Source organism: Etheostoma spectabile, unplaced genomic scaffold (genome assembly GCF_008692095.1).
Source record: "Etheostoma spectabile isolate EspeVRDwgs_2016 unplaced genomic scaffold, UIUC_Espe_1.0 scaffold00018405, whole genome shotgun sequence".
In the NCBI taxonomy this organism is placed as follows: Eukaryota; Metazoa; Chordata; class Actinopteri; order Perciformes; family Percidae; genus Etheostoma; species Etheostoma spectabile.
This window is the reverse complement of record NW_022604244.1, coordinates 73,037-92,205: the sequence shown is the minus strand read 5'-3', so window position 1 is coordinate 92,205 and position 19,169 is coordinate 73,037. Positions and strand designations below refer to the sequence as shown.

The following is a 19,169-nucleotide window of genomic DNA, read 5'->3' as shown; positions in this document are numbered from 1 at the left end:
GACTTTATCAGCATTGATCTACAGCTTCCACTGGGGTGAATCATGAGGGGGAAGCGTGCCTTGGCTCAGGCTGTTTCAGCATGGGAGGAGAACTCCTGACCTAAATGGGAATATCGTCAAGCGATGGAAAAAGCAATCTACTGGACATGAACAGCACCTCACAAGGCGCAGCAGAAGGTGGGAGAGTGTCAAGTCTGGGCACCTTACAATTCCTCTTCTGCTCTTTCCAGATTATGTTGTTCTGTGGGCTTCATCAAACAGGATCTACAGCACCCACTGGGGCAGATTGAAGTCCGTGTCAAGCATTCGTAATCAAGTCAGCCCCAAATCTCAAGCTCAGGATTTCTCCCATCGGGTTGGGAGTCAATTGCTGTCCCAAGTGAAGACGTTCTTGTATCTCAAAAGCTTATTTCAAACAGTGCAACTTGTTCCAACACAAAAACCACAATACTACTGAACTTTGGATGGTCGCCTCCGCCTCTCACACGGAGACTGGGTTTTTATTCCCGATGGGGAGATCTGTCTACCAGCTGCTAATTATTTCCCAAGGCTAAATCGACACTAGTATCATCTGCCAGAGTAGTTTGGATACGAGGCCCAACCATAGCAAAAGATATGACATTTTTAAGATGTATTATAGTGGATATACTCCAAGAAAGACAAAGGTTTACAAAAGGATTGAGAATGATCCTGCTATCAAAGATATGTTTTCAGTGACGATATGATCACCTACTTCAGGATCCAGGAACGTAGGCAGACGGCAGGAACCTAAGACAGATCCAAGAATGTAAACATCACTATGAGGCTAGGAAGTTGAGGTTCAGGTAATTTAATTCATTCAATTTTATTTATATAGCGCCAAATCACAACAACACTTATCTCATTGCGCTTTCATAAAAGAGCAGGTCCAGACCATCTTCTGTGATGTTATTTACAGAAACGGAAAATTCCCACCAAGAGCAAGCACTAGGCGAAAGAAGCAAGGAAAAACTGAGCCAGAACTACCTTTAAGCTTCATCAAAGAGGAAAGTCTCAAGCCTACTCTTAAATGTGGAGATGGTGTCTGCCTCCTGAACCCAAACGGGAACCTGGTGAGGAGCTTGATAGCTGAACACTCTGGCTCCCATTCTACTTTTGGAGACTTTAGGAACCACAAGGAACCCTGCATTCTGGGAGCGCAGTGCTCTGGTGGGTAATAAGGTACAATGAGCTCTTTAAGATAAGATGGTGCTTGAACATGAAGAGCTTTGTAGGTGAGAAGAAGGATTTTAAATTCTATTCTGGATTTTACAGGAAGCCAATGCAGAGAAGCCAAACCAGGAGAGATGTGATCTCTTTTCCTGGTTCCTATCAGAACACGTGCTGCAGCATTCTGGATCAGCTGAAGAATCTTTATGGACTCTTTTAAGCAACCTGATAATAAAGAACTGGAGTAATCCAGCTTAGAAGTAACAAATGCGTGGACTAGTTTTTCTGTATCAATTTTCGACAGGATACTCCTGAATCTCTGAATGTGATGACTACTGCACTGGGGAAACTTCGGCAGGCCTGGCCACGATTTCACGTCAGGGAGATTTTTCCGTGAATGTCATGGAGAGTTTAACTTCGCAGAGTTTGATTGTGCGAAGTCAATACAAACAAAGAAATGTGTTTCCGCCCTGTTTCGAACAGGGGACCTTTCGCGTGTTAGGCGAACGTGATAACCACTACACTACGGAAACTGACGAAAAGCATTTATTTTGCATATTTGTGGGAAAATGCACCATTTTTATTTTACTGCAAATGTTCAAAAAGCTACAAAATAGAGATTTTAAACTAGATTCAGTCACAGATGCTTTGTCATGGATTTGAATGATAGCAAATATGTAGTAAACCTAAATATTTCTACATGCATTGACTGTGGTCTGAATGTTGGAATAGCGCCACCTATTTCTTGATGTGCCAAATATTTAGCTTGGGCATTCCTCGTTAGTATAATGGACAGTATCTCCGCCTGTCACGCGGAAGATCGGGGTTCGATTCCCTGACGGGGAGATTTTTCTACCAGCTAACCGATGCAAGGCCTCGAGGAAGTCCCGGCGAACGCGTGGGACTACTCGGGAAAGTGGGCCTTGGCTCAAGCTGTGTTCAGCATGGAAGGAGAACTCCTGATCCTAAATGAGAATATTTTCAAGCGATTGAAAGAGCACAACTCCTGGACGTGAACAAAACGTCACAAGGTGCCGCAGGAGTTGGGAGAGTGTCAAGTCTAGCCACCTTGGAATTCCATTTATGCTCTTTGCAGACTATGTGGTTCATTTGGCTTTATCAGGCATTGATCTACAGCTTCCACTGGGGTGAATCATGAGGGGGAAAGCGTGCCTTGGCTCAGGCTGTGTTCAGCATGGGAGGAGAACTCCTGACCCTAAATGGGAATATCGTCAAGCGATGGAAAAAGCATATCTACTGGACATGAACAGCACCTCACAAGGCGCAGCAGAAGGTGGGAGAGTGTCAAGTCTGGGCACCTTACAATTCCTCTTCTGCTCTTTCCAGATTATGTTGTTCTGTGGGCTTCATCAAACAGTGATCTACAGCACCCACTGGGGCAGATTGAAGTCCAGTGTCAAGCATTCGTAATCAAAGTCAGCCCCTCCAAATCTCAAAGCTCAGGATTTCTCCCATCGGGTTGGGAGTCAATTGCTGTCCCAAGTGAAGACGTTCTTGTATCTCAAAAGCTTATTTCAAACAGTGCAACTTGTTCCAACACAAAAACCACAATACTACTGAAACTTTGGATGGTCGCCTCCGCCTCTCACACGGAAGACAGGGGTTTATTTCCCGATGGGGAGATCTGTCTACCAGCTGCTAATTATTTCCCAAGGCTAAATCGACACTAGTATCATCTGCCAGAGTAGTTTGGATACGAGGCCCAACCATAGCAAAAGATATGACATTTTTAAGAATGTATTATAGTGGATATACTCCAAGAAAGACAAAGGTTTTACAAAAGGATTGAGAATGATCCTGCTATCAAAGATATGTTTTCAGTGACGATATGATCGCCTACTTCAGGATCCAGGAACGTAGGCAGACGGCAGGAACCTAAGACGGATCCAAGAATGTAAAACATCAACTATGAGGCTAGGAAGTTGAGGTTCAGGTAATTTAATTCAATTCAATTTTATTTATATAGCGCCAAATCACAACAACACTTATCTCATTGCGCTTTTCATAAAAGAGCAGGTCCAGACCATCTTCTGTGATGTTATTTACAGAAACCGGAAAATTCCCACCAAGAGCAAGCACTAGGCGAAAGAAGCAAGGAAAAACTGAGCCAGAACTACCTATAAGCTTCATCAAAGAGGAAAGTCTCAAGCCTACTCTTAAATGTGGAGATGGTGTCTGCCTCCTGAACCCAAACGGGAACCTGGTGAGGAGCTTGATAGCTGAACACTCTGGCTCCCATTCTACTTTTGGAGACTTTAGGAACCACAAGGAACCCTGCATTCTGGGAGCGCAGTGCTCTGGTGGGGTAATAAGGTACAATGAGCTCTTTAAGATAAGATGGTGCTTGAACATGAAGAGCTTTGTAGGTGAGAAGAAGGATTTTAAATTCTATTCTGGATTTTACAGGAAGCCAATGCAGAGAAGCCAAACCAGGAGAGATGTGATCTCTTTTCCTGGTTCCTATCAGAACACGTGCTGCAGCATTCTGGATCAGCTGAAGAATCTTTATGGACTCTTTTAAGCAACCTGATAATAAAGAACTGGAGTAATCCAGCTTAGAAGTAACAAATGCGTGGACTAGTTTTTCTGCATCAATTTTCGACAGGATACTCCTGAATCTCTGAATGTGATGACTACTGCACTGGGGAAACTTCGGCAGGCCTGGCCACGATTTCACGTCAGGGAGATTTTTCCGTGAATGTCATGGAGGGTTTAACTTTGCAGAGTTTGATTGTGCGAAGTCAATACAAACAAAGAAATGTGTTTCCGCCCTGTTTCGAACAGGGGACCTTTCGCGTGTTAGGCGAACGTGATAACCACTACACTACGGAAACTGACGAAAAGCATTTATTTTGCATATTTGTGGGAAAATGCACCATTTTTATTTTACTGCAAATGTTCAAAAAGCTACAAAATAGAGATTTTAAACTAGATTCAGTCACAGATGCTTTGTCATGGATTTGAATGATAGCAAATATGTAGTAAACCTTAATATTTCTACATGCATTGACTGTGGTCTGAATGTTGGAATAGCGCCACCTATTTCTTGATGTGCCAAATATTAAGCTTGGGCATTCCTCGTTAGTATAATGGACAGTATCTCCGCCTGTCACGCGGAAGATCGGGATTCGATTCCCCGACGGGGAGATTTTTCTACCAGCTAACCAATGCAAGGCCTCGAGGAAGTCCCGGCGAACGCGTGGGACTACTCGGGAAAGTGGGCCTTGGCTCAAGCTGTGTTCAGCATGGAAGGAGAACTCCTGATCCTAAATGGGAATATTTTCAAGCGATTGAAAGAGCACAACTCCTGGACGTGAACAAAACGTCACAAGGTGCCGCAGGAGTTGGGAGAGTTTCAAGTCTAGCCACCTTGGAATTCCATTTATGCTCTTTGCAGACTATGTGGTTCATTTGGCTTTATCAGGCATTGATCTACAGCTTCCACTGGGGTGAATCATGAGGGGGAAAGCGGACCTTGGCTCAGGCTGTGTTCAGCATGGGAGGAGAACTCCTGACCCTAAATGGGAATATCGTCAAGCGATGGAAAAAGCATATCTACTGGACATGAACAGCACCTCACAAGGCGCAGCAGAAGGTGGGAGAGTGTCAAGTCTGGGCACCTTATAATTCCTCTTCTGCTCTTTCCAGATTATGTTGTTCTGTGGGCTTCATCAAACAGTGATCTACAGCGCCCACTGGGGCAGATTGAAGTCCAGTGTCAAGCATTCGTAATCAAAGTCAGCCCCTCCAAATCTCAAAGCTCAGGATTTCTCCTATCGCGTTGGAAGTCAATTGCTATCCCAAGTGAAGACGTTCTTGCATCTCAAAAGCTTATTTCAAACAGTGCAACTTGTTCCAACACAAAAACCACAATACTACTGAAACTTTGGATGGTACGCCTCCGCCTCTCACACGGAAGACTGGGGTTTTATTTCCCGATGGGGAGATTTATCTATCTACCTAATGTGTTTCCACCCTGTTTCGAACAGGGGACCTTTTGCGTGTGAGGAGAACGTGATAACCACTACACTACAGAAACTGGTGAAAAAGCATTTATTTTGCATATTTGTGGGAAAATGCACATTTTTTATTTAACCATATAATAGACCATAGAAATCATGATTGTACTTTTGTTTTTGAATGGTACATGAACATATTTTAAAGAGTGGTTTTATATCTGTGCTGCAAATTTTGACAAATTGTTTTGATCACTTGAGGTTGATAGAGAATTCATTTTTATAAGTCTTTTATTTCTTATTTCTTTGCAGTAGTGTTTTAAAGTAATATAACTTTAGTGCTTATGATATATATCTTTCATGCTTATTATATGCACATTTAACAAATAGTTTATCTTTGCTCTCCCTCTTTTCTGTGTTGCTGCTGTCTCTTACAAGAGGTCGTTTCCGTGTATTTCCGTGTAGTCTTTGGTCTTGGACAGTTACCTTGCAATCTAAAACTGTATATCCTATTGTCTCTAGAACAATAGTTGGCAGTTGGAGGAGTAATGGCTCTTTACAGTGAATATGCAAAAGAAGATGTTCACAAGTTCAGCCCAGGTAAATGCTCAGCCCATATTCACACAGACCTAAACCTACTCACTTAATGCTGGTTACAGTATTCTAAAATCAATGCCAGAGAAAAATGATAAAGTGTGATAACATTTTTTAATAGTAATATTGGCAGTTTTTAAAAAAGTATTGGCTTTTTCCTTGCAAAGGTTTTTTTTCCAATAACATTAACAAGCATACCATTAGTTAGGGTGCCTGTGTTTGTCACTATGTGGTGATCTGATATTTGCAAGTAGTGTGGCTGAGTGGTCCAAGGCGCTGGATTAAGGCTCCAGTCTCTCTGGAGGCGTAGGTTCAAGTCCCACCACTGCCATTTGCATATATTACATAGCTGGAAGGTAACCAATGTGATGTCTTACAGCTGTGGCATTTGTCCTGAACTTGGCGAAGTAACTAGAATCATCCATCAATCACCTTGCTGAGATTCTTCTTTGTTAACCTGAGATTCAACAAATAGTGAATCCTTCCTTTCCAGCACTTTGGAGTAGAACATCAGCAAATAATTGTGATAATTAATCGTGATCTCCATATTGATCAAAGTAATTGTCCTTATCATTTTGGCCATAATCATGCAGCTCAGAGAGATTTTATCAAACCAGGTTGGGCAAGTAACCTTTCTGCTGACTTCTTGTTAAAAAAATCAAGTAACACGACTCAAAGAAAGCTACTGCGATGGCTGGGAATCGAACCCAGGTCAACTGCTTGGAAGGCAGCTATGCTCACCACTATACCACCATCTCTGGGCAGTACAATGTTCACTTCAAATCTTGTAATACATCTGGGCATTGAGACTGAAAGTGCGCTCTATCACTGAGCTACAGCCCCTGATGATTCAGAAATTCCCTCCAGGGGTCCTGTGTTTTCACATTCACAACAATGGGAAGTGCATTCATATAGATGGATGCTGTGCAGTGTATGAATGTGTGTGAATGGTGAATGTTTCCTGTAGATGTAAAAGCGCTTTGAGCAGTTGTTAAGACTGGAAAAGCGCTATATAAATACAGCACATTTACATTTACCATGACAACACCATTAATCTGAAGCTCGATGCTGTCATGTAAATAGTTTTCTAATCAGCAATAAATATAACAATTTTTGATCAACCCATATCAATTGCAGGCTTAAATAACATACCGGTTAAAGCCCCGCACATTTCAAGAGAACACGACCCACTTCCAGGTTAAATCTGACCCCTTCCGGGTTAGGCCCCGCCCAGTCCGAGTACGGATCCGGATACAGATAATTCATGTGGTAAACAGATACAGATACAGATAATGCTGTACTCGCTCATCCCTAATAAACGCCGTTCTAGGTAACTGCTTCTGTCTGGCTCCACGTCATCTATTCTTCAAGGAAATGGTGTAGAGTCATAACAAACCCATTTGTCTCCCATCAAGGAGAAGACACACAGATGACAGATACAGAAGTCATATACTCTAAGAGGCATTGGAGATCTTATTATGAATAATTAATATGAAAATCATTGGTTAAATGTAATTTTCCCATTACACCTCTCAGATCTGGCAGGTTCATAATTATTTGGCTGCTGGCTTTTCCTCCTCTTCCTCATCCCAGTCAGTCGCCGTAGTTCTAGTGCCAGGCTGAGACTTCGCTCCCCAGTGTGACGTCATCGCCGAATTGACTAAATAAACCAGCGAATACTAAAAATGACCAAAAACTAACTTTTAACATTATTTGGAGACATTTAAAAAAATGATATATATACATATCTTGAGTGCTTTTTGTACCCAATAATCAACAGTGGTGGTTAACCTGCAACATTCTGAGACCAATTAATGCAAAGAAAGGACTGGAGCATTTCTTGGAGAGAATAAGTAGGCTGACACTGAAGTATTGAGTCAACAGTGACTGAAAATCTAATTCAAACTACATATCGGTCTTCTTAAAGATCTAAATAGATTTTCTCACCTCAGAGTCATCTGGAGCACGTAACGATTAGCTTCTGTCCCTCTGAACCCTGAGTGACAATCACCCTGCAGTGAATCATATGCAGTTTCCCCGTCTTACCAAGGGATCATTTCTAGAGTTTCTGACTTGAGAGAGAGTAATGATTCACTTCATATGCTCTTTGTCATTGATCATTATTCTTTTCTTCTTTATGGAGTATTGAGGAAGGAAAATATAATCAGAGTGGTAGTAGCAGATATGTGGAAAACTAACATGAGTGAAGGTAATAAAACATGCTAAGCTTTTCTAATTCACAGAAGTTATAGTCAGTCTTGAAGAATGTTTTGTCTATGGTCGACAAGGTTTCTTGAAAGGTTTACATCTACTTTCTTGACTTTGTAATGCCTTATGTCCAGTGTCAAAATGTAAACTGAGTTAAGCCATAATTCAGTTTTATTTCTACCTTTGCTTTTTCTACTTTGACAAGTCAAAAAGGTGCATTGTTTGAAAGCCCATCTCTACACATCCATGTTCCACTCCCACAGGTGTTTCCACTTAACTAATCAGACTGTGTGGCCTTTACAGGCTCAGCTTGATTGACATGTATTAAAGGGGTGGAACGGTCCGCTGAAGTCCCGGTGGACGGGATGGCATGTTGTAACGTGGTTTGAGTACATACAGCAAATACTTGAAGCCAGGTTACTCTACGAGTGGATACAGGGCATTGAAGGTGATGTGTTAATCCTGATTGATTCAGTGATTTTTTGGCCCTATTTGTATTTGGATCTAAAGGCTTGTTAACCACTGTAGGGAGGAGACGTTGGACAGTTTTTTTTGTCTCGTTCCAGTGATTGGCATGTCTGGGTGATGGCGTTGGATATGCGTTAGCATGTTGGATGTATTTCCACTCACGTACCAACAACGCCGACCCACAGTCCTCGTTTTATCCACCACTTTCTCACCTGTACTACTGAAACTGACTGGGAAACCAAAGTTTCCCCGTGGGTCGCCTCCACTCGCCGTAGGAGAGGCTGCTCTTCCTTAGTGCTGCTGGCTCGGACTCATATGAAGGAAAATATAGAAGCAAAAGGTGAGAGCTTGCAGAACAAAAAAATCTGAACTTGTATGTTTAAATTATAGCCGATAGATATCAGAGGTCCACCCATTACCTTAATTTTTATGCGTTGTACTTTTCCCTTGCTGGGTGAGTTAGGGAAACTGTTACAGCATAGTGGAGTATTCTGTCCACCTCCACACGCGTAGTCTTCTCTTCAAGCACACTTACTGCCTCCTGGTCTTGTCTTGACCTAGTCACCACTTTCTCATTTTTGTATGGCAGCACATCCAGCTGCTAGAGATTCTCAACAATCTGGAATAGCTCCATGTTGGAAGGAACAGTGGACTTGAGAAGGCACTGTTGCAGCCATAGTTGTTGCTCCATGATCCGTGCTGGGCCCTGAAATGATCTCCCCCAGTCTGGTTCAAATGGTGAGTGGTCCACCTGGTGGACCGAGCTTCAATAGCTCTATGAGGGTGATGAGATGTGGATGATCAGTACCAATGGGAAGGAGTGGGCTGGCGTTCTCAAACTGCTGAAGGGAGAGACCTGCCAGGTACTTCTACCTCTTCTGCAGACTGACTGGATAGGATTGATCCGCCAAGCCTAGGCAAGCTAACCCGTTACTCCCAATACTGCCAGTCAGTGTACTGTATGTTTAGCTTATACAAGGTAAAAGACAAATTAAGACTTAACAGGGTAGCTACTTATGGAGGTGCTGTGGCTTAGTTGGTTAAAGTGCCTGTCTAGTAAACAGGAGATCCTGGGTTCAAATCTCAGCAGCACCTTGTTGTTGGAGAGATTACCTCTTTTGGCGTGTCATCATCATGTCAACCCAATCCCTGTGAAAGTACCCTGGTAGCAAATGAAAATTGCCTGTTACATTTACACAGAAACATCAATAACATGCCCACAAGGTGTTCTATTTGCCTGATAACTAATGAAATTAATTAATAAATGCGCTACTTTGGCTCCACTACAGTTCTGTGTCAGTCAACTGCTCCATTTCACTCACCACTGAGTCAGACTAAATGCCCCGCCCACAACAACATCTGATTAGCAGGCAACTTAAAAACAAGTACAGGTAATCTCTGTAACAACAAGGTGTTGCTGGGATTTGAACCCAGGCACTTCTGCTGACTAGACAGGCACTTTAACCAACTAAGCCACAGCACCTCTGGGGATGAACACAGATGCATGGCCATTATGGAGGTATTTGGTGTAAACAACTGAGGTGGTTGGGTTCTCTGGTAAGGATGCCTCCTGGGGTGCTCCGTAGAGAGCTGGTCCAGGCACGTCCAGCTGGGAGGAGGCCTCGGGGAAGACCCAGGACTAGGTGGAGAAAGTACATCTCCAACCTGGCCTGGGAACGCCTCGGGATCCCCCAGTCGGAGCTGGTTTATGTGGCTCGGCAAAGGGCAGTTTGAGGTCCCCTGCTGGAGCTGCTGGACAAAGATGGATGGAAGGAGAGAACCCTTTTCACTAGCTCATTGTATTCTTGCAAGACGGACTTAGTTGCAGGAGGCGCTGTAGCTTAGTGGTTAAAGCGCCTGTCTTGTAAACAGGAGATCCTGGGTCCAAATCCCAGCAGTGCCTGGTTATCACTGTATGAAGTGTTACCACATGGTTGCTGATACTTAACATGTGCAACCCAGTTATTGCCTGATTTTTTAGATCACTAAAGTGACATGTGATGTTGTTTTGTACCATAACATTACATGTGTCCATGTAAAGCGAATAAAAGCCTTTTGTTGGAGGTGTTTTTGCAACTTTAGTGTGAAGATTATAAAGTTTTTATTATCATGAATTTCAGTCTTACCTTGGAAGCTTAGGGCTCCTGCACACTGCCTGCATGGCGTGAGCGTGTCAGCTGAGGTTAGAATGCCTACCGTATTGGTCAATACTGTTAACATGGGAGAAATAAAAACAGACACGCCACACAGCAAACACTATGTTGACTGTTGAGGAGGACTAAATTAGGACTGTGTTTTAAGCTTTCCATGAGAAATGGCATGATAACAGCTGTTTTCAGTGTTGATGGAACATGGCCTGACCGGAGGGAGTGGTTAATGACCTTTGTGATGAGGGGACTTATGGCATGGAGGTTGGATTGTTCTCGGTAGGCCTGCCTATGAATAGTAAGTCCTGAGGCGTCGCTCAAGGACACGTTCAGCTGTTTTCATTTGCCGGAGTTCGTAAGGGTCCCCTACTGGAGCTGCTGGACAAAGATGGATGGATGGAAGCAACCCTGTTCATTAGCTCATTGTATTCTTGCAAGACAGGCTTATCTGTAGAAGGCGCTGTAGCTTAGTGGTTAAAGCGCGTGTCTTGTAAACAGGAGATCCTGGATCCAAATCCCAGCAGTGCCTAGTTATCACTTAATGAAGATCCTGGGTCCAAATCCCAGAAGTGTCTCATTATCAGTTAATATTTATGTTATCTGCACTACAAAGTGTATATATTTGTTATTTATTTTTGCTAAAGTGCTTAACAACCATAATTTAATTTTGCCCAGTTGTGGCCTGTTGATGGGCAATAAATATCTAAAGGGAAATAGATTGGACCCATTTTTTAATGCTTTTAATCCTTGTTTTGTTGGGGCTGAACATGGCCCAGGTGTACACCAGTACCCTGTGACATCATTGTTGGGTGAGGTTTCAGGCGTGTGATGCTGACTGAGGTCAGAGGTGAAATAAACATGAACTTTACCGGCCAAGGCACTTTGGGCGCTGACTGTGTGATTTTAACGTCTTCGATGCTTCTGGAATGAAAATTAATAAATTAATTATTTGATATTATTGACTATATCGGGATATGCAACTGAAGGAAGAATCACCTTCCACCGCTCTATTACCTCCTCAGTTGAGGTCAACCGCCAATAAACTGTAATTTCTCAAAATATCATCCTTCCCTATATGCCTTTGCATCTTGGATATTTTTCTGTTGTTTAAACATGGCTACATTCACATAAAGTATCCAAAGTGCACAATACTCCACTGTACTCTGTTCAGTTGTTTACTGAAACGTGTTCATCCCCAGAGGTGCTGTGGCTTAGTTGGTTAAAGTTCACTCTGTGGTGAGTGAAATGGAGCAGTTGACTGACACAGAACTGTAGTGGAGCCAAAGTAGTGCATTTATTAATTAATTTCATTAGTTATCAGGCAAATAGAACACCTTGTGGGCATGTTATTGGTGTTTCTGTGTAAATGTAACATGCCATTTTCATTTGCTACCAGGGTATCTTAACGGGAGTTGGGTTGACATGATGATGACACGCAAACAGAGGTAGTCTCTGCACCAAATAAATTAAGACTTAACACGGTTGGTACTCGTGGAGGTGCTGTGGCTTAGTTGGTTAAAGTGCCTGTCTAGTAAACAGGAGATCCTGGGTTCAAATCCCAGCAGCACCTTGTTGTTGCAGAGATTACCTCTGTTGGTATGTCATCATCTCCTCAGGAGATAAACTTGGATTAGCAGCTACGAGGAACTTGGTGTAAGCAACTGAACAGAGTGCAGTATTGTACTCTTTTGATACTTTATGTGAATGTAGCCATATCTAAACAACAGAAAAGCATCCAAAATGCAAAGGCATAAAGATTCTTCCTTCAGTTGCATATCCCAATATAGTCAACTAATATCAAATAATAAATGTATTAATTTTTATTACAGCAGCATCGAAGATGTTAAAATCACACAGTCAGCGCCCAAAGTGCCTTGGCCTGTAAAGTTCATGTTCATTTCACCTCTGACCTCAGTCAGCATCACATGCACCTGAAACCCCACCCAACAGTGATGTCACAGGGTCCTGGTGTACACCTGGGCCACGTTCAGCCCCAACAACAAGGTTTAAAAGCATTAAAAAATGGGTCCAATCCATTTCACTTTAGATATTTATTGCCCCTCAACACGCCACAATTGGGCAAAATTATATAATGCTTGTTAAGCACTATAGCAAAAACAAATAACAAATATATACACTCTTTGTAGTGCAGATCACATAAACATTAACTGATAATGAGGCACTGCTGGGATTTGGACCCAGGATCTCCTGTTTACAAGACAGGTGCTTTAACCACTAAGCTACAGCGCCTCCTACAGGATTGCCTGTCATGCAAGATTACAATGAGCTAGTGACCAGGGTTCCAACCATCCATCCATCTTTGTCCAGCAGCTCCAGAGAGAGCTATAGAGAGAGAGTCTTCCGCTGAAGGCTCTACCACATGACTGTGTTTCACCAATCAAACGTCGTTGTGCAGTCACGTGACCATACTCGATCTCAGCATACTCAATCTTTACTTTATTCAAGAAACTCATGCTTCAGAAGCAGACGCGTCATTTTGGAGGAGTCAATGGGGAAGAGATGAGTAGTTTTAGGTAATAGGTCAGCAGGGGTCGCTATACTGCAGGGAAAGTTCAAGGAACCATCCTCTGCTATAGGATTTAATAGAGAATAGTTTTGATCCATTGACCTCTGGGTTATGGGCCCAGCACGCTTCCGCTGTGCTATTCTGCTCTGCTGTTTGCACTTAGGGGTAACATGTAACATGTAAAGCAGGAGCTCTACCACTGAGCTACATACCCTGAAGATTTTCAGATTTGTTGACTTTTTTCTGAGACAGACTCAGACTTATCTTTATTAATCCTTTTGGGATGACTTACCGCAAAGAAATTGAAATACTACAGAATAAAAGAAGAAAACTGGGTAAAACATGTAATGTTAATGTTGTACAGTATGTTGTATATGGTTTCAAAACATGGCGGTGGCTGGAAAGTGAGCCTTGGCAAAATGCTTGCACTGCTATGGTGTAAATCTAGTCGAAAAGTAACACATCTGTTGCCCTTCTGCTGGACAATACAACACTCACTGCAAATCTTGTAACACATCTGGGCATTGAGAAATGCACTGGTGGAGACGGGTGGCTTCCAGTACCTATGAGATAATACAATATTGTTTATGAAGCCACAAACTATGTAGGGTGTTGTTTTAATGCCCCGGATCCCTAACAGGGGGTATATCTCCTTCAATGTTGAGTTAGTTTTCTGATCGGTTAAGATTTCTATGGGGACCCCTACCCGGGAAAAATGTTGAAGTAAACTATTGGCCACTTGTCTAGCCTTGGTGTTTCTGAGGGAGAAAGCCTCTGGGTAACGTGTTGCATAATCACAAATCATTACGATGTAGTGGTGACCTGCCCTACTCCTACTGTTAAGGAGTTTAGATCGGTGGTTAGAGTCACCTGCTGCCTCCATGTCCCTGCTCGACACCCTCTGCTACAATTCTCCATGTCTCTTCTCTCTCTGTCTGTCTCTTTCTCTCACCCCCAACCAGTTGAGGTAGACGCCTCCCCACCCTCTTAAAGAATGCAAGAATGCCTTTCCTTGTCTCAATCTCAGAAAAAACCACAGAATCACAACTTCCATTCATGTGCTTGTGCCAGTATTCAACCACCTGAAAGTCACTGTATTTCCAGTATCAGTTGTGTTTTTTTGTTTTTGAAACACCTGCCCCGTGTGAGGGTTGAACTCACGACCTTCAGATTATGAGACTGACGCGCTGCCTACTGCGCCAACGAGGCTACGAAAGCACTCTCGATGGTTGGGAAAATTTCGTAAAATTTGGTCTTCAATCTTAATAAAAACAACGTATGTGGAGACTTATGTACTCCACATACTTTGCCAAACTTTGCGTAGGAATCGGCGTACGCCCGTCCTACGCCGGTTTTAGGTCGTATGCACGTTTCAGAAATGAGGGCCAATGTGACCACAATAAAGAGTTCTTGAAGAAAGATTTGTACTTTAAAGTTCTAGTTTTTTTCCAACTCTTCTGGTAACACTTGGTACTATTTCATAACTTTTGTCTGTAGTTCTCTATTCTTTCAGGGCTTAACTCTATCTCCCCCGCCTCTTTTTTTGTTTCTTGTTATGTCTTGGCAAGAAGTATTATGCTTTTGTGTCGTCTGTCCATCCGTCAGGCCAAAGAAACAGATACCAGCATGTAACTTTGCAAATCAGTGGCTCACCCTGGCCGCCATCAAAGATGCCATTTGGACTTCCAGAAACTTTCTGGTAAGAAAGCACATGCAGATCCCATTCCCTCAAAACGTGAATCACAGATTTTCCAGCACCTGGACTTGATCAGACTGGGAATATGCCAAAGAAATGTTCACAAGTTCAGCCGAGGTAAATACTCGGCCCACATTCACACAGACCTAAAACTACTCATTTAATGCTGGTTACCATTTTCTAAAATAAACAATGTCAGAGCAAAATTGCAAAGAGTGAAGGGTGTTGATAAAAAATTTTAATAAGGGATTGGCTCATTATTGCCAACCTGATATCATGAAGACAGAGACAGATCCTTTTATTCCTCCTTATTTCTTGTTGGAGAACGGAAGAACTCAGTTTTGTTTTTATTTTTCTGTTTGCATCTGTTTTCAAACCCGAGTGCCTTATTTAGGTTTTGTTGCAGGAATATTTTACTTTGAAAGAGTGTAAAACAACTTCCTAATAAAACAGGTTGAACTATCTGAGGTTTATTCATAAAGTGTGTGTGCGTGTGAGTGTGCTTGTTTGTGTGCGTGTGCTTGTGTGTGTGTGTGTCAAAAAAAACAATGATTCAGTTTGAAATATATTTTCATCCACAAATTAATTAAATTCAAAGCCTCGTAGTAACTCATAGTATAGTACGTCAAAATATTCATAAAAAGTCATAGTATAGTATGTCGAAAATTCATAAAAGTCATAGTATAGTATGACAAATATTCAAAAAAAGTCATAGTATAAAATGTCAAAAATTCATATAAGTCCTAGTATAGTATGACAAAATATTCATAAAATGTAATAAAAAGTCAGAGTATAGTATGTAAAAAATTCATAAAAAGTTGTAGTATAACATGTAGAAAATTCATAAACGTCATAGTTTGGTATGACAAAAATTCATAAAATGTAATTAAAAGTCAGTTTAGTATAACAAAAAAATCATAAAAAGTCATAGTATACTATGTCAAAATATTTGTAAAAAGTCGTAGTTTAGTATGACAAAAAAATCATGAAAGTCATAGTATAGTATCTCAAAAAAGTCATAAAAGTCATAGGACGAAAACATAAAAAGTCATAGTATAATATGTCGAAATATTCCTAAAAAGTCGTAGTGTAGTATGTCGTAACAAGTCCAGATTTATAGTTCTTGTTGTAAAACAAGAAGAATCTAAAGTCCTCTGGAGAATGCGGGCATTGATCCCGCTACCTCTGGCATGCTAAGCAAGCGCTCTACCATTTGAGCTAATTCCCCCTTTTCAAAAAGAGTCATATTATGTTGAAAAAAATCATAAAAGTCATAGTGTAGTATGTCAAAAAATTCATAAAAGTCATAGTATAGTATGACAAAAAATCATTAAATGTCATTAAAAAGTCATAGTATAGTATGTCGAAAAATTCATAAAAAGTCATACTATAGTAAGTCGAAATATTTATAAAAAGTCATAGTTTAGTATGACAAAAAAATCATAAAAGTCATAGTATAATATGACAAATATTCAAAAAAAGTCATAGTATAATATGACTAATATTCAAAAAAAGTCAGAGTATAGTATGTCAAAAATTCATAAAAAGTTGTAGTATAACATGTCAAAAATTCATAAAAGTCATAGTTTAGTATGACAAAAATTCATAAAATGTCATAAAAAGTCATAGTTTAGTATAACAAAAAATCATAAAAAGTCATAGTATAGTATGACGGAAAAATCATGAAAGTCATAGTTTAGTATCTCAAAAAAGTCATAAAAGTCATAGGATAGTATGTCGACAAAAACATAAAAAGTCGTAGTGTAGTATGTTGTAACAAGTCAAGATTTATAGTTCTTGTTGTAAAACAAGAAGAATCTAAAGTCCTCTGGAGAATGCGGGCATTGATCCCGCTACCTCTCGCATGCTAAGCAAGCGCTCTACCATTTGAGCTAATTCCCCCTTTTCGAAAAGAGTCATGGTATGTTGAAAAAAATCATAAAAGTCATAGTGTAGTATGTCAAAAAATTCATAAAAGTCATAGTATAGTATGACAAAAATTCATTAAATGTCATAAAAAGTCATAGTATAGTATGTCGAAAAATTCATAAAAAGTCATACTATAGTATGTCAAAATATTTATAAAAAGTCATACTATAGTATGTCAAAACAATCATGAAAGTCATAGTATAATATGTCAAAATATTCATAAAATGTCATAAAAAGTCATAGTATAGTATGTATAAATATTCCTAAAAAGTCGTAGTGTAGTATGTCGTAAAGTAAAGTATGCTAAAGTATGTCAAAAAAACATAAAAAGTCATACTGTTGTTGTACAAATATTTATAAAAATTCATAGTATAGTTGTCAAAAAATTCATAAAAAGTCACAAAAAGTCATAGTATAATATGTCGAAATAGTCCTAAAAAGTTGTAGTATAGTATGTCGTAACAAGTCCAGATTTATGGTTCTTGTTGCAAAACAAGAAGAATCTAAAGTCCTCTGGAGAATGCGGGTGTTGATCCTGCTATCTCTTGCATGCTAAGCAAGCGCTCTACCATTTGAGCTAATTCCCCTTTTAAAGAAAAAGGGAATACATACTATTTACAATTCTTCAAATAAGGCCCAAATACATCCCAAATCTCAAACCAGTGGGTCCATGTTCCTCTATAAAACGGTAGATATCGATTTTATTCCACTATAGCATCTTATATCGCATACTAGACTAGTGTGACCATAGTGTGACTAGGAAGATTGACCTCTTTAGGACTCCATACTCTTTGTGTGACGTTGTCTCCCATATATGGGCATATTACTTCCTTTTCTTCCGTAAACAGAGGGCAGAAACGGAGCCCGGAGCTAGTGGCATAAATAAGCAAAACCGCGAAGAATTATGGACATAAAGTGGTTTGGATTTAATGCTCAACAACCCCGAAAAAGGCAGGAAGTTCCAGGCTGGATAGAAAATCACCTGTAGAGGCTAGAAAGACCCGAAAGAGACCTCCATAACCGCTAACTCGTTAGCTTTTAGCTGCAACTTTTGGTGAGTTTCTAGCTTTTATGATTATTAAATGATTAAACCATGAATCAGAGGTGCTGTTTTTGCTCGTGGGCGAGTCTCTCGGGTTCAGAGGGTTAAGAGGGTTGGCCATTTAGACTGTAAACAGTATGTTGGTCACCTGGTCGTTAATGTAATAGGAAGGAGCTCAAAAATTGACAGTATTGACTGGAAGTGATAAGCTTTGAGTTACATGGGGGATACACACTTTGCATTCAGTCTCGTAATCACCATAAAAATTAGGTATCACTGAAATGTGTGCTCATCCTGAATGGGCCAGTGTATTGCATCAGAATTGCTGGTTGAATGGTCTATTAGCTTTGGAACCCCCCTTTCCCCACAGCGTTGAATTTTCAGATATGGGTGGGTAGGTGGGCAGTGTGTCCAACCCTTTATGTGTAAAAAAACCCACTAAAGAAGTGTCTTGGATGAGAGACAAAACCTCTGCGGAGGACATTTTACCAAGTCCAGTTGCCCTCGGCCTAGTTGTGCACTTTTGGGGTAATAGCATGGATCAGGAACCAAAACGGACACATCTGGACTCAATGTGGACATTGTACGGCAATATTCGACACGTTTAGACCACAAAGACAGTTATCAGTTTATTTCCCATCCGGCAGGTATATTTGTGGACTCAGTTGGACATTTTGAAGATAATTGCACAATGTTGACCCAATTGTCAGTCTATTTCCCATCTTGCAGGGACATTTCTGGATTCAGGTGGACATTGTGGACAGAAACATTGGTGGATCTTGATTCCCACCATAGGATTTGGTCTGTATTGCACATTCCCTTCACATCCCGTGCAATTTATTGCCAATGTCAAGCACATTGCCACACTGGTGACTTTCTTCCATGTCTCCATGTCTCCATATATTTGGGCTGACAGTTGAGAAACCTTCCCTTGTTAACTATGACATGGATGACTGAGAACCTACTATATCATGACATGTTTCATTCACTATATTATAATTTTTGAGACAGGTCCTACTGAACATTTGTTGGATCAGTCAGGATGGCCGAGCGGTCCAAGGCGCTGCGTTCAGGTTGCAGTCTCCACTGGAGGCGTGGGTTCAAATCCCACTTCTGACAACTAGTGTTTTCATCTGGAACTAATGTCTGAGTTTGATATTTTTTTACACAGAAAGGTTTGGACACAGTGCATGTGTTGTCAACACATGTAAAGTTACTGACTGTGATTTAACTGAGGGATTCGGTGAAAGTTATCTTTTGTTTTATAAAACTATGGGTCATGTACAAAACAGGACAAAAGGGTTCTTTGTTGCATCCAGGTTGTTATGTATAACAGATAAAAAGCGCAAATTGACATCATTCCATCCAGTACGGGCAAGATGGGGTTGACAGA

The 19,169-nt window shown here is 40.9% G+C and overlaps 13 non-coding genes across 13 annotated transcripts; 5 read left to right on the top strand and 8 right to left on the bottom strand.

Moving 5' to 3' along the window:
* Nucleotides 1-1,648: 1,648 nt before the first annotated feature.
* trnav-aac (transfer RNA valine (anticodon AAC)) lies at nt 1,649-1,721 on the bottom strand. Its single transcript has one exon. It is a non-coding gene; the product is annotated as a tRNA-Val (tRNA).
* Nucleotides 1,722-1,962: 241 nt separating this feature from the next.
* trnad-guc (transfer RNA aspartic acid (anticodon GUC)) lies at nt 1,963-2,034 on the top strand. The gene has a single exon. It is a non-coding gene; the product is annotated as a tRNA-Asp (tRNA).
* Nucleotides 2,035-3,970: 1,936 nt separating this feature from the next.
* trnav-aac (transfer RNA valine (anticodon AAC)) lies at nt 3,971-4,043 on the bottom strand. Its single transcript has one exon. It is a non-coding gene; the product is annotated as a tRNA-Val (tRNA).
* A 1,132-nt stretch (nt 4,044-5,175) lies between these two features.
* On the bottom strand, nt 5,176-5,248 carry trnav-cac (transfer RNA valine (anticodon CAC)). The gene has a single exon. It is a non-coding gene; the product is annotated as a tRNA-Val (tRNA).
* A 1,197-nt stretch (nt 5,249-6,445) lies between these two features.
* Nucleotides 6,446-6,517, bottom strand: trnag-ucc (transfer RNA glycine (anticodon UCC)). Its single transcript has one exon. It is a non-coding gene; the product is annotated as a tRNA-Gly (tRNA).
* Nucleotides 6,518-9,456: 2,939 nt separating this feature from the next.
* On the top strand, nt 9,457-9,530 carry trnat-agu (transfer RNA threonine (anticodon AGU)). The gene has a single exon. It is a non-coding gene; the product is annotated as a tRNA-Thr (tRNA).
* Nucleotides 9,531-10,265: 735 nt separating this feature from the next.
* trnat-ugu (transfer RNA threonine (anticodon UGU)) lies at nt 10,266-10,338 on the top strand. The gene has a single exon. It is a non-coding gene; the product is annotated as a tRNA-Thr (tRNA).
* A 700-nt stretch (nt 10,339-11,038) lies between these two features.
* Nucleotides 11,039-11,111, top strand: trnat-ugu (transfer RNA threonine (anticodon UGU)). The gene has a single exon. It is a non-coding gene; the product is annotated as a tRNA-Thr (tRNA).
* Nucleotides 11,112-12,078: 967 nt separating this feature from the next.
* On the top strand, nt 12,079-12,152 carry trnat-agu (transfer RNA threonine (anticodon AGU)). The gene has a single exon. It is a non-coding gene; the product is annotated as a tRNA-Thr (tRNA).
* Nucleotides 12,153-12,759: 607 nt separating this feature from the next.
* Nucleotides 12,760-12,832, bottom strand: trnat-ugu (transfer RNA threonine (anticodon UGU)). Its single transcript has one exon. It is a non-coding gene; the product is annotated as a tRNA-Thr (tRNA).
* A 1,413-nt stretch (nt 12,833-14,245) lies between these two features.
* trnam-cau (transfer RNA methionine (anticodon CAU)) lies at nt 14,246-14,318 on the bottom strand. Its single transcript has one exon. It is a non-coding gene; the product is annotated as a tRNA-Met (tRNA).
* Nucleotides 14,319-15,960: 1,642 nt separating this feature from the next.
* trnaa-agc (transfer RNA alanine (anticodon AGC)) lies at nt 15,961-16,033 on the bottom strand. The gene has a single exon. It is a non-coding gene; the product is annotated as a tRNA-Ala (tRNA).
* Nucleotides 16,034-16,634: 601 nt separating this feature from the next.
* Nucleotides 16,635-16,707, bottom strand: trnaa-agc (transfer RNA alanine (anticodon AGC)). The gene has a single exon. It is a non-coding gene; the product is annotated as a tRNA-Ala (tRNA).
* Between the last annotated feature and the right edge of the window lie 2,462 nt (nt 16,708-19,169).